The following is a 15077-nucleotide window of genomic DNA, read 5'->3' on the forward strand; positions in this document are numbered from 1 at the left end:
TGTTCCAAGCCTTCTTCCCCCACAGTGACTGCTTCTCATCTGCTGCTCCACCTCCTGCACCTACACCTGTGATGTCCTCAGTATCCTCAGTGTACCGGAGGACAGGATGAGAGTTTAACTGTGAACTGGGAGCCTGCAAAACTCATATGGTGTTTCTACGTTTTGTGGCTCTTTATTCAGATTAATTGCTCAGGACAACGACAAACAGCAGAGGTCTAGTGCACCTGAATGATAGAAGCTCCGCCCACTTGATCCCTGAGTATATTTTGTCGCTCTCAGGCTGCTTTTTACGGTTCAGCACCTGGCAAGACTACAGAGAGACGCGTGTCAAGTTACAACCGGTAGGTACAAGACATTTATTCTCCTGTGCAGGTGTATCTGTGTGTGTGTGACTACATAGTTTCACTTGGAATAAATGATACTCTGATTTTGAAGCATTTTAAATATTGTGTTAGTTTTAGTCATGTTTTAAGGCACATCTCTAAGTCTTTGCATATATCATATTTAAAAAAATTAGATGCAGAATAATTTAAAATGATGTTTAACGTGTGTTGAAAATTTGTTTGATTTAATCTCAGGTGAAGCAAGGATATTAAACCCAATATTTCCATTTCCATTTCCTTGTGATATGTAAAAGAAACAGTGCAGCCTTATGAAAAGAAAAAAAGCTGAGTCATTCTCAGCACAAAGGCATGCTTTGCATACCCCGTCTCTGTCTTATAACTTTGGATCACATGTCCTGATGTGGCTTTATACTAAAAGTGTTCATGAAAAAGTCTTTCATGGAGTGGCCACATGTAAAGCAGGTTGGTTTACACACATGCTTCCAGCACTCGGATTTTTCATGCTTCTTTTGTTGACGGCTTCCGTCTGCTGCTCAACCACAATCCCCACGCCCACATGACACAGCAAAATATCCAATTATAAGGTGTCAGATTCCCAGCAACAGTAATGTGATGGAATTATACAAAATCAGCACCTGAAGTTTGACGCAGATACAAAGAAACATCTTTGAAAAGAGGTTTGAGGGATTTTGATGCTATGCTAGTTAGCATGTTGTTTTTAACTCTGTGCTTTAACAAAGTTAAGCAGCTTAGCCATGCAAAGGGGTTTTAACACCTATAACTGATCTGTCTAACATCCATGTCACTGAGGTCTCACACTTCAGCATATTAATGTTAAAAATTAACCCTCACCACCAGCCTCCCTCCCATAAAAAAGAAAGAAACAGCTGTTTCCACAATATTCAGCTTATTTGTATCTATCTAGGAGTCGGTTAACAACAGCAACAACATGCTATTGTTTTTCTGTTCAAACACTGCCATAAATGGCATGGCCACCTGCGTGGTCTATACATCAGTCTATAGAAGCACACAGAGATGTGCTTCTATAGACTGATGTCATTTGCGTTAAAGTGTGTATGTTATTTGCAGCCCCTATTTAGCTGGATGGATTTTATAAAGCCTGCCAAAGGTGACCACAAGCCTTTCTTGTGATCCTACCACAGTGCTGAGGCAGCTACTTGGATTTGGCACATGTGGTTTTCTGTCATCACCATTTGGAACTTTGGCTTGCATTAAGTCCTTTTGATGTGTTGTTGGCAAGAAAATTAAAAAGAATAACTGAAACCAGTAATGTGGGTTGAGTCCAACCCACCCACCCACCCTGAACTGTATCAAACAATGGCCAAGATCCCCGTGGTTCAACTGGATGTCAATGACAGGAGGACAACACTGATGCTGTTACGTGTTTACGAACCTTGGCTCTGTTAAGAGTGACTTCTGTAACTAAAGGGAGGCTGTTATGCGTTGTTCTTAATCATGTCCCATCACAGAAATGTGGAAAATTTCAAACACGTCTAATATTGTGTAATATAGGTAGCTTTTTATTAGCATGTTAGTTTTTCATTTTGTCAATCGCGCCAATGAAGTGTGCTTGCCCAGTGTTTGCAACCATATGCTTTATTACAAGTAGTTGTAACAACCAACTGGTCACAAAGAGGCTGGTCATGCAACACCCTCCCAACCTCTGTGCAAACACTTTCTATTGTACGGTCCACATAGGAGGCAATCTGTCACCAACAAAGCAACTCGACCTGAACGCACTCCCAGCCAGACATTGTCATATAATTGCCATCTTATTTATAAACCCAGACAGATTTCTAACACAGTGCAATTAGTCTGAGTCAGTCTGCACTGATAAGCACAACTCACGCGTCTTGGCTATAGGGCACTCAACTCAACTGCCTGCCAGCTGGTTGCATTCGGACTTTAATCTTATATAAAAGAATATTTTACAGTTAAATTGTCCTGCATCAACTACATCACTATTTGTGGGGAAATTCTGGTTTCTGTTTCGAACTTTAGATATAACTACGTTCATCCAGATTTCTGAAATCTGTAAGTAGTTAATGTGAATTACTGTTTATGCAGATGGTAGCAGAATTGCAATTTTTGCTGATTTATCACAGTTAATTGCAGTATTATCACAAACAGATTGCAACCATCAACTTGAACCCTTTCAATTTCACACCAGTAGCAGACTGGCTCTACCTTATTGCCATTTTCCTTGCCATCTTTGAAAGAACCACTTGAAAGACAACGAGAATGCAAGTTCATTGCATTCAGTGTCAGTAATTTTGGTCGTGCTGTGACCTCCGACCACTGTTTTCCTGACTATAGCATTAGGTTGTTGCGCCACATTCCCTCATGTGGCACTAAAGGGAACTATAGCTGCAACTATGATTTTAACCATCTCACGTCAGATCAACAACTTGCTCTAACAAACAAAATCAGCATGGCAATTGTCCCAAATGTTTCTGTCCAAACGCCTCCTCGCTCTGCCCTGTTTTCCTGTACTCTGGTTGGTCAGAGACTTAAAGGGCCTCTTCACAAACTTCCCAGTGCAGCAGTGTGGCACTCCAAACCCCTTGACCAAGGTGCTTAACCTCAATTAAGTCTCTTTGCGTCCAGGCGTATAAAACGGTCGTCGATGGAATTCAAACCCCTCGCCAAGTCAGCAAAGAAAAGAGTAATAAAATAATAAAAAATCAGGTTGCAATGGAAGCAATGGCCTGTGATGATATAATTACTTCGCTGGTACCCTGCAACTTTTCATGTGCACAATAGCGAAGACATGTCGGGTGCAAGTCACCAGGAATTAATCAAGCTATTAATTTTTTGCAGGCTTTAAATAGCAGCCTCCATCCAGTCAATTCATGAACCTGCCGCCAAAGTTAGATCCCCACAGAGTTTTCTTCATATCTTTAATTCTTCACAGGGATGGAAAATCCAGGCCTTTTCATTTGCTGTCAGTGGTGTCAGAAGGGGGGCTTATTATTTGATGTTTTGAGATAATCCATCGCTACATTCCTCTCTGGGGCAAACTCGGTCCAGAGTGTGAAGGTCTGGCAGCCTCAGCCAGATTAGATGGATTAATTACTCTATAGCTGACTTGGTGGCTGAAGGCTTTGCTTCCACACTCACATCTATCCTCCTTTTGCAAAGGAAAAATAAACAATAACCCATTACCTTCAAACTAGTTCAGCTGTATCACATGTTATCCAGGCATCTTGTATAAAGTGTAATGTATGATGTAGTGGCTACTCTGTCTTTGCTCCCTCAGTGTTGCATTTAGTTTCCTGGATGTCACACTGGCAAACCAAAGTGTTAAAATATTCAGTTTACACATAAAGCCTACTGTTCTGGATGCTTGAGGCCATTTAAAGTAAATAAGTCATTATGAGTCCAACATCCTGACTTATAAAAGTCCCATGATATGATCATTTAGCCCCTGGTTTCAGGCTCAGTGCACAACAGGAATCCGGGTTTGTTTAGCTCTCCTAGATTTCCCTGCGAGCCCAGTTCATCCCAGGCAAAGGGCTGGATGGGGGAAAGAGAGACAGGGTCGTACTCAGTTCTCTGTAAAATTATCCACACGAACAGCGAATTAATTAATCAAGTACCATTAAGGCGCTACCTCGAAGGCTTAGTGAGACTTCACATCTGCAAAACAGGTAAGCACAGCACGAGGAGGAAGTGATGTTTGCCTGAGAATCATATGTCAAAATTATTTTGGAAAGTCATTAACAAATGAATTTATCAACCTTTTTAGCAAATAACTGCTTTTAACTAGATGGCTTTATCTTGCTGAGGGCTTATTTGACTATTTGGGATATCATAGGTGTAGGTGTTCCCCTGCTGCTATTCAACTATTCTGGGGCTACATGCAACACTTTGAATTGTTTTTCTGGATAAAATGTCTGAAAATGTGGGCCACAATCCTCAGTTTTAGATGAAGCACACTCTCTCAGATCTGACTAAGGTTTGCAAATTAATGTCTAATTTTTACACAGTGGACTCAGTCTGAGTCAGTCTGCAGTAATGAGCACAACTTGCATCTCTTGGCAATAAGTCAACTGGTTGCCAACATGTGTTGTGTTTATACTCCCGTATAACTAGGAAATGCCTGTGTTATTTTGCTGGTATCTGTTCTGTAGCAACTACACCACTGTTCATGGAGAAATGTCAGATTTCTGCTTCAAATCTATGAGATTCTGGCTGGAATCTCAATGTCAAAAGTTAATGTGAATTTTTGTGTATGCGGGTGTCAACAGATGGCAACAGATTTGCAGTTTTGGAACTAATTGCCAATTTGACCCCGTCTGAAACTAATAGCTGACTGATAGCCAACTGCCTCTGTCAAGATGCACCAAAGTCCCTTTGAAGGCAGGAATTCACTGAGTGGTTACAGACCTGGTCCTCGTCTTTGACGTAGCCATTTCAGAGGCGACAAGATCAGAAGTCCATTGCACAAGTTAGTAATAATTTTGTCTCCAACCACTATTTCCCCCAACTTTACTGTAGCATTGACTGACTGCACAAATGTTCTTGTTTACTGTAGACGTTAAATAAAATGGTTAATTTAATCTAAAGGCTAATTAACTGTAAGTAAGTACTGCGGAAACCTCTGGTTCTAACGTTGTCTTGTTATTCCTAGCAATGATTCTTAAAATGTTAGCTGAAGAGAAATTGTTTGCATTTGAACCTCACAAAAACACCAAAATATATAAAAAATATTTCCAGAAGCAGTTATTTAAATCCAAGAGGCTCTTGATTACATATTTTCTGTCAGTGGAGTGTTGCTGCCACTGGTAGAGCAGAGCCATTTCTGCATTGTTGCTTTTTTAAAGCCAGACCACATTTCAGCAGGTTTGAGAAAGAAGGTCAGACGGTATTATGAAGCAGAAGCTGGGATAATTTACATAAGAAGAAAAACAATATGGAAAAAATCTGCAGGTTGCATATGTTAAATCAGCTATAATAGCCACTGCTGTCAGTGATCCCAACTCTGGGCCCAATTGTTTTGTGCTGCTGTATTCGCACAACTGTCCTCTCAGACAAGAAACTCTCAGGAGACGGATACCCTCTCTACTTTTAAGGTTGGGCTTAAAACGTTCTTTTTTGATAAAGCTTATAGTTAGGGTTGGATCAGGTGATCAGTTTTTTTAATCCTGTTCTTGGCAGCTTTTGCAAATACATTAATACAATGTCTAAGGCAGGACAGGCGGGAAAAAAAGGGGGAGAGCAAAGAAAAGCAAAATGTATTGCCAAGTGCACCTGTGAGAAAACAAACATACAACAACTCAATTGCAAACATTCAAAAATGCATACATATGTTACATAAATCAACAGTCTCCTTGTGGTGCATGTGAGAGAGAGAGTGTGGAGTGTTTGTATGTGTGTGTCTTTATCACGAAATGCACTTGAAAATAAGGTTGGGAAGACACAATAACGCCCCCTAGGAGCCAGAGGCAGGTGGAATAGGATCTGGGAAAACCGGGCCATCCACAGCCCCCAAGAGTACTAATGACCTAAGACCACTACTCTCTGTGATGCCTGTGCACCCATCTCAGCAGAAGAAGGAGGGAGGCCCTAGATGGGGTGCCCACGTCCAAGGGGTGGGCGTCCCAGAGGACCCCAGGTGATGGGCAACCAGCCCCGCTATAGGCCTGCCACCCTGGTAAAAGCCAAGATCATGGTCCCAGGGCTCCAGGCGCCCAAAAACTGCCCGGTGCCCAGCATAGCCACCCCCCGTCAACACGGAAGAGGTAAAGCCACCCTGGACCACCAAAGGACTGGGTCAACAACCACGCCAGAACATCCAGCCACGCACCCCAGTACCAACAAGTACCTGCATTCCACTGAGGGGGTAGCAGCACCCAGCGGGGAGTAGTGGGGAGGAACACCACCTAACACCAGTCATCCACTCAAGTGCAACAGACACACACAGCAAAGTGACAAGAAACACTGGCCTGGATCTGGGACAAGCTGCACCTAGCAACGGATACTCCCTCACCTGGACACCCCACCCAATGAGCCTGTGGGCAACAAGGAGCACCCAAGGCGCAGACTAGACTTCCCAGCTTCATGATTCATCAATTTTAAATAATAGCTTATACATTTTTGTATTGCAGATATTTAATAATTTTGTTATCCAGTATATGTCATGGTCCTGGGCCATGTGGGCCCAGTATTCTTAGTTTTCATGTATTTTTGTATTTTGTTCTTTATTTAGGCCATGCTTCCTGGGTTGATCTGTTACGTTGTTCCTTATGTGTTTTCCCTTCGTGACTCTTACCCCCTGTGTGCCCCTCTGTGTATTTATGAGCCCTCGTCTCTCTTTGTGCTTTATTCTATGTTTTCCCCAGCCCGTTATGTCTGCGTTCTCCCCGTGCTCTCTCTCCTCCTGTTTGAACCTCTGTGTACTTCCTGCTTTACTTTGCCCATCTCCCATCAGTGTTACGTTCACTCCTGCCGTGTCTTGTTATGATTATCAGTGTCACCTGTGTTCCCCGTGTGCATCCACTTCCCCTGATCTTCCCTCATGTGTATTTAGTCTCTGTGTTTCGTACAGTCTGTGTCGCGTCGTCTGTGTTCCCACCCTCCGTGTTTCCATGCCCGGTCTATTGTATTCCCAGTCATAGCCTTACCTTAGTTTATTCCCAGTTTAGGTTTCTGTTTAGTTATTGCTCTTGTGCTGCCCTTATTCTGGTTTGCTTCTGTTGTATTCATCGGCCACAATAAAAGGCTCGCTTTTGTTTAAGTCCACTTCCTTATCACTCGTGTCTGCACCTGAGTCCTCCACGCACTCTCCACTCGGTCCGTCACAGCGGACCGTGACAGTATATTTCCAGACTCAGTTGATTGTGACTGAATTTTTCCTGTATGCATGATTTAAGTTGCTGATATTCAAAAGATGTGTTGTTGCTGATTCCTGCCTTGTATAACTTGCTTTAGGTTTTTTGTCCCTTTTAAATGCCATGATTAAAAATTTAGTATTTCCTTTTTCTGACAAATATCTGGAAGCATTCAAATTTGGCCATGATAGGTCTGGGTCTGTTGATTTCCCAAACGATGGACACAATGGAAGCAGATGATTTTAATTCCATCCTCTGGGAGTTTCAAGTGGACGCAGTGCTCCAGGACAGATTTCAAAACACAGACTGGAATATGTTCACCCACACAGACCTGGACCAGTACGCCTCATCTGTACTGGATTACATCTCCAAAACCACAGACAGTGTCACCACCCAGAAACGGATCACCATGTACCCCAACCAGAAGCCTTGGATGAACCGGGATGTTCGTCTCCTCCTGAAGGCCCGCAACACCGCCTTTAGGTCAGGAGATGCACACGCCTACAGTACAGCCAGGGCTAATCTAAAGAAGGGCATCAAAAAAGCCAAACACCATTACAAAAAGAAGGTAGAAGAACACTTCTCTAACTCCAACCCCCGACGCATGTGGCAAGGACTCCAGACCATTACAGACTACAGGACCACCAAACCCTCCCCCGCATCCTCTGATGTCTCCTTCCTCAACGAGCTCAACAACTTTTATGCTCGTTTTGAGTGAGGGAACCCCACAACCACAACCAAAGCAGACATGACACCAGACCACCAACCTCTGACTCTCTCCCCTACCGATGTAGGAGCGGTGCTGAGCAGGATCAATGTCCACAAGGGTGCAGGTCCTGATGGCATCCCCGGGTGTGTTCTCAGAGCGTGTTCTGGGGAGCTTGCAGGAGTGCTGACAGACATATTCAACCTGTCCTTGGCCCACGCTGTGGTACCGGCCTGATTCAAATCCACCTCCATCGTCCCGATACCCAAAAACTCCAACCCATCTAGCCTCAATGACTACCGCCCAGTAGCACTCACCCCCATCATCACTAAGTGCTTAGAGCAGCTGGTCCTAGCACACTTCAAATCCTGTCTCCCCCCCACCCTGGACCCCCACCAATTCGCATACCGCCAGAACAGGAGCACAGAGGATGCAGTCTCCATCGCACTGCACTCTGTCCTCTCACACCTGGACAACAACAACACCTATGCCAGAATGCTGTTTATAGACTTCAGTTCAGCATTCAATACAATCCACCCCTCACAACTCATCAGGAAACTGACAGACCTGGGCATCAGTTCCCTCATCTGCAAATGGTTACTGGACTTCCTGACCAACCGCCCCCAACATGTCCGGCTGGATAACTGCTGCTCATCTACAATCAAGATGAACACCGGTGTACCACAAGGCTGTGTGATGAGCCCTTTCCTCTACTCCCTCTTCACCCACAACTGCAGACCTGCTGATGGTTCCAACACCATCATTAAGTTTGCAGATGACACCACGGTGATTGGCCTCATCAGTGACAACGATGAGGCCGCCTACAGGGAGGAGGTGGATCGTCTGGCTGAGTGGTGCGACACAAACAACCTACTGCTTAACACCGAGAAGACCAAGGAGCTCATCGTGGACTACAGGAGGAATGCTGACCCACATCCACCCATCCACATTAAGCGGACGGCTGTGGAGCGTGTGAGCAGCTTCAAGTTCCTGGGAGTCCACATCTCCGAGGATCTCACCTGGACGACCAACTGCTCCAAGCTGGTCAAGAAGGCTCACCAGCGCCTCTTCTTCTTGAGGACTCTGAGGAAGAACCACCTGTCCTCAGACATCCTGGTGAACTTCTATCGTTGCACCATCGAGAGCATCCTGACCAACTGTATAACAGTCTGGTACGGGAACTGCTCTGCCTCGGACCGGAAGGCGTTGCAGAGGGTCGTGAAAACTGCGCAGCGCATCGCCGGAGCACCACTTCCTGCCATGAAAGACATCTACAGGAAGCGGTGTCTGAAAAGGGCTGGGAAAATCATCAAAGACCCCAGTCACCCATCACATGGACTCTTCACCCTCCTGCCCTCTGGGAGGCGCTACAGGAGCCTCCGGACTAAGACCACCAGGTACCGGAACAGCTTCTTCCCCACAGCTGTCAGACTCCTAAACTCTGCCTCCTGACATCTGACCCACGTTAACACATGGACTGAACATACACACACACACAATGGACAACCGTACCCTCAAACACACAATAATAACATGGACTGAACCACCACTCACAACCACTAGCACTTTATATAGCCTCTGTAGGAATTATATCTCACTTATCTTAACTGCACTACTGTATAGCTCTGTGTAAATAATCATTCTGTACATTCGATAATTTTTAACCCTACAACTGTTTACAACTTGCATAGTTCCCATTTCTGTATAGCTGTATATCTCAGATTTCTGTAAAGTTATTTATTTCATATTCTGTATAGTTTTTCATATTTATATCATGTTCATAGCCTGTACATAGCTTGTACTCACTACAGCCTGTACATACTTATAGTTATAGAATATTCACAACATACTTCATACCATGTACATTATAACATACCATAATAGACCCATTTCTGTAATATACTCACATATCTATATTATTGCTAATATATATTGTAATATATCTATATCACTAAAGCACTTCTGGATGGATGCAAACTGCATTTCGTTGCCCTGTACCTGTGCATGTGCAATGACAATAAAGTTGAATTCTATTCTATTCTATCTGGGTGAAGTGACTCATAAGGATCTTCTTCTGCCTTTGCTGGTATTCCTTAAAGCACCAAGTTCTCCCTCATGCTGCGGGCCTGGAGCTTGATGACAGCTTCCTTGAGTTTTTCGTTTGCTTCTGAGAGTCGGGTCCCTCATTGAGGGATTTTCATTGACTCTTTGAGGGTGGCATTTTGAGCGTGTTTCCAACTGCTGCTAGCTGAACTCAATGGACTCATGCAGATCCTGAAAATCTTTATGCAGGATTTCCAGGAGGGACAGGCGTGCGTCAAAACTGGACTATTTTTTTTATCTATGGACACCAAAATGTCAACTATGTCACTGTTTTGTGGAGAAGCTGGCTCCAGTGAGTCTTTGAGGTGGCTTAATTTCGAGGACGGCTTTCCTTTGCTGCTGGAGGGAATCGGCGCCTTGTTATCTGGTTTCCCCATAACAACATGCTCAAAACACTCGTCAATATACTGCTGCAAACTGTCCAGGTCTTCTTTGCGATCCTCCGGAGTGGTAAAGTTGGTTAGAATGTGAGCATAGCTCTTCTCACTTACCTGACTCACTTATCTGTGACCCTTGCTTAGTTATACTGCAGTAGACCTAGATTACTGGGGACTTACCATGAAGGACTGAGTGTTTCTTCCTCTGTCAGCTCTTTTCACTTAGTATGAGTTTATACACCACTCGCCATTTAATCATTAGTTATTCTCAAACGGGCTCTCTTCTGCAGCCATGTGCTGTCTCTGGTCACAGCAGATGGTTGCCCCCATATGAGCTTGGTTCTGACAGAAGTTTCTTTCTGTTACAAGAGATGTTTTCCTTCCTGCTGTCACCAAGTGCTTGCTCATATAGGTCTGTCTGACTGTTGGGATTTCTCTAGTTTGTTGGGTCATCACCTTACAATATAAACCGCCTTATGGTGACTGTTGTTGGGATTTGGCGCTATATAAATAATTTGATTCTTAGAGGGAACTACTTTAAGCGCTTAGAAATCTCCAGGAACAATTATGAGCACCAAATAATCCAGCCCACCACCAACCTCAGAGGAACCCACTATAGTGTGGACATAAGGCCATATGTTACACTCAAATGATCCCTCTTTTATGAGGTGTGTTTTTAACACAGGTTAAAGAGGAAAGGGTATCAGCCACAGGAATGCTTACCTATTTAAAACATGGGGGAGCAGAAGATCTCGACCGCATCGAGTCCTTGAAAATTCCACTTTGACAGGGTTCAAATGAGGCGAGATCACCGTTTTAACTTCTTCCACTGTGAGTGACCTGAAGGTTAAAGCGTTTGTTAACGTGTCAGACTGGAATGCCTCGGAAAAATAGAATCACTCTCAAAAAAAAAGAATTACACTCACCTTTCTGGTCTGCTAGCTGGAAGACTGTAATCACATAGATGGACTTGTGTTGTAAAACATTCGGATTAAGAAAATGGATCAGTTACAAAGAAATTCTGTCAAGAAAAACCTCATTATTTTAACTAAATTTGGTTTATTAAATGTTTTGTAAGCTGTCAAAGTCAATCTGCATTGGTTTTATTTATGGAAGCAAGTGATTATATCTCGACTTTATTTGACCAATCAGAGGCACAGTAGAGATGGTGCTATTCATGTCTGCAGGCAGGAAGTGTTCAGTATATATATATATACATTATAATTTTATATATGAGATTTTATTTTTGGTTTTTTGTAGCTTGTATCTACCTTTAGCCAAGGCTTTGTGAACATTAATCCTTTATCAGATCTACCAAAAATCCAATCTTAACCCTATTACATTACAAACATACAGCAAACTTAATAAGCTGTATTTATACCAACCATTTATAATAACCTAATTCAAGAGTTCTTCTAGAGTATGTTTGTAACTGTTTCTCTGAGCCAATGGTGAACACACATAGTGTATTTGTACATCACCATGTGACCAACACCGTAATTTAGCTCCAGTGAATGAGCAGTCAGATATTAGTCAGATACCTGTATAGGGCACCTTTTGCAGGCACTACGTCAGCAGTGACTACAGCTGGGAAGCCCAGCGAATCTGACACCTTACATTATCAAAGGATCTCTGTTTACACTCACAATATGCGCATCAGTTACACACCCAACACAAACGTACCTGAAACTTCAATACCCATAATTCTTTTGTATTTGCCTGCCATGCAGTCCAAGTTTTGTTATTTGTCTTCTGTCAGTGTACGGGACATTTCCAGGCTGCAAGCTTTTCACACAGAGGTGTTTATTTGTGCTTTGCATGGAACTGTTGTGAGAAAAAAATCATCCTAAAATATTACTTTTTTCTTTCAGTCAATGCTCCCACTCACACCAGTTTAGGTATCTTTAATACCAGTAGCTACCTCTTTATATCTTTAACTTTTAGTTTTACATATCTAACACTGGCCCTGAATTAGGTCCCAAAATGTTTTAATTATTTTTTTAGTTGCTGTTTTTGTTGTTTTTGAAGTTGTTACCTGTGCTGCATGCGTGTAATATGAGCAACCACTTTACAGTACTTGTGAGTAACGTGAGCAACTGTCTCACTGTAATTATGATTGCATGTGTTTTGGACAGTTACCAGGTTTATATGAGTGCTCGGATTGTGTTCATAGGAAGGGCTCAAAGCAGACGGACCCGATAATCAAATTGTGTAATGTGAGCAACTACTTTCCTGTAAAGCCCAGGCTTGTGATGCGCATACACACACACTAACACACACACACACAAAGTGGCTGTGTATGGGTTCACTCTGACTGTGTTTAGTGGAAGGGCTCTAATCAGATGCCCCACAGTCACGATGAATCTGTGAATTTTTCATCCTTTCTTTAATCAGCCTTTTAAAAAAGCCTGGAAGTAAGCTGCAAGAGTTTCACAACGCCTACCACTGTACACTATATCAGTGACCTAGTGCCCTGGATACAAGACAGCAATAAAATGAGCTATAAAGCATTTAGAGCACAGCTATGCCTCTATGAGTTGCATACCTGGGCTCCACATTCTCAGAGGCCACAGGTTTGCCGGTGACTGTATTGAAGGACCCTTAACTCTGGGCTTTTATTTGTCCCCTTGGACGCAAAGAATCTGGAGGCTGTGTGAGGGGTGCAAGCATGTAGTTAAGGATTTTCTACATTGTGTATGATTGCCATGTTTTTTTTACCACTTCCTAACTCTTGACCTTTGACTTTGCAATTTTCTTCAGGGAATTTCTTTAACTAATGAGGGAGACTGAAGTAAACTGTCAGTGCATTATTGTGCTTTTTATGTTTTACTTTTTATAATTGTAGCTGAAAACACAGTGATTCTGAAACGGGGTTAAATGTTTGAGTAAGAACTTTATTAGGTGCACCTTGCTTGTACTTTATTGGACTGTCTGTTCCTTCAGAACAGCCTTAACTCCTCATGGCATAGATTCAACAAGCTGCTGGAATCATTCCTCAGGGATTTTGGCCCATTTTGGTATCATAGCATCACACTATCATGACGCAGTTTTCTCAGCTGCACATCCGTGATGTGAATCTCTAGTTCTACAACATCCCAGAGGTGTTTTATTTGATTTAAATCTGGTGTCTGTGGAGGCTGTTTGAGTACAGAGAACTCATTGTCATTTTCAACAAACCAGTTTGAAATGATCGGAGCTTTGCAATAAGGTGTTTTTTCTTGCTGGAAGCAGCCATCAGAAGATGGGTATACTGTGGTCATAATGGGATGAACATGGTCAGGAACAAGCCTCAGGTAGGCTGTGGCATTTTAAAAATGCTCACTTGGTACAGAGGGGCCAAGAAAATATCTCCACACCATTACACCACCAGCAGCCTGAACTGTTAATACAAGGCAGGATGGATCCATGTTTCATGTTGTTCACACTCTATCATCCAAATGTTGCAGCAGAAATGAAATATCATCAGAATCTGTTGCCCAATTTTGGTGAGCCCACTTAAGCTGTTGCCTCAGTTTCTTGTTCTCAGTGACCCAGTGTGGTTTTTGCTGCGGTGGCTGGGCAGATGGCACATTATGATGCTCTTCTCCATACACTGCTTGGAATGACAGGTAATTTGAGTCCTATCTGCTCAAAACTGTCCGCACATGTACCTCTGACCTCCAGCATTTTCACCCAGAGAACTGCACTCCCTGAATGTTTCCTCTTTTTGACCATTTTATAAAAACTCTGGAGTTGTTTGTGTGGGAAAATACCAGCAGATCAGCAGTTTCCAAATTACTCAGACCAGCCCCCCTGGCACCAACAACCACGCCACATTCGAAGACACTTAAATCACCTTTTTTCTCCATTCTGATGCTCAGGTTGAACTTCAGCACGTCTAGATGCCAAATTTCACTGATTGCTGCAGTGTGATTGTCTGATCAGATATTTGCATTAACGAGTGACTGAACATGTGTACCTAACAAAGTGAGTGTAGCTGTATTTAGACAGCTTTATTTGGTTCATGTGGACAGTAGAGAACAGAAGACCTTCATATGTGTCTACTACTGTCTAATGATTAACCTTTATCAACATAATCATACAATTCCACAAGACGTAAACAAGATAAGATGTCCTGTTCTTGCCCTTAAATAACCTGGATTATTGCATTCAACAGCAACACTGGGAACAAAAAAAATGTGATGACTCAAACAACACATTTGTTACTGTTGTTGCACGTAACTAGGTGACTCTGTTATCTTGATCTGTTTTGAAATGCGTACATTTTTTTACTCCCACTTCAGAGTAAACCAAGCAGTGACTGTTCAGTAAACGTAAACTCTGTTTGCTAATCTGACCTTTAAAACACATATAATCTAAACCTTTGAAAAGTACACAGTCATGATCATTATGGCCACTCTAAAAGGTCTATGGATGTGATGTAGTCAGTTTGAAATGTAGTCTTCATATCTTGTGGTACGTTGATTGCATTCAGTCAAAATCACCTTGTATTCATTACGGCGTTCTATATTTGCAGTAATTAGTTAGTATAGGCTGTCTCATCACAACTCCCAGTGTTGTAATAGGTATGCAGCATAATGGAGTCTTTCGTATTTCTACAAATTGGTAGAAAGTTTGTTAAGATTTGCCCGAGCTCAGTCAGGCTTTACATCAGGTAATGGAGAAGAATCCAGTCGTTCCACCATAATACGCA

At 42.8% G+C, this 15077-nt stretch overlaps 1 protein-coding gene across 2 annotated transcripts in view; it reads left to right on the forward strand.

Annotated features, from left to right (window-relative positions):
* Nucleotides 1–223: 223 nt before the first annotated feature.
* The window catches only part of LOC146547786 (sodium- and chloride-dependent GABA transporter 2-like), a 37737-nt gene continuing 22883 nt past the window's right edge, over nucleotides 224–15077 (forward strand). Inside the window, exon 1 of one of the 2 annotated variants that reach the window (XM_085266550.1) lies at nucleotides 224–341. The gene's annotated coding sequence lies outside the window, so the exon portion shown is untranslated. Of the gene's footprint in view, nucleotides 342–3916; nucleotides 4016–15077 lie in introns of those variants that run through there. The other variant, XM_085266554.1, reaches the window with a different exon arrangement.

This window comes from Mchenga conophoros, linkage group LG23 (genome assembly GCF_057382185.1).
Source record: "Mchenga conophoros isolate Kocher_MC1m ecotype Shallow Benthic linkage group LG23, M_conophoros_male_GT1.1, whole genome shotgun sequence".
Lineage (NCBI taxonomy): Eukaryota > Metazoa > Chordata > Actinopteri > Cichliformes > Cichlidae > Mchenga > Mchenga conophoros.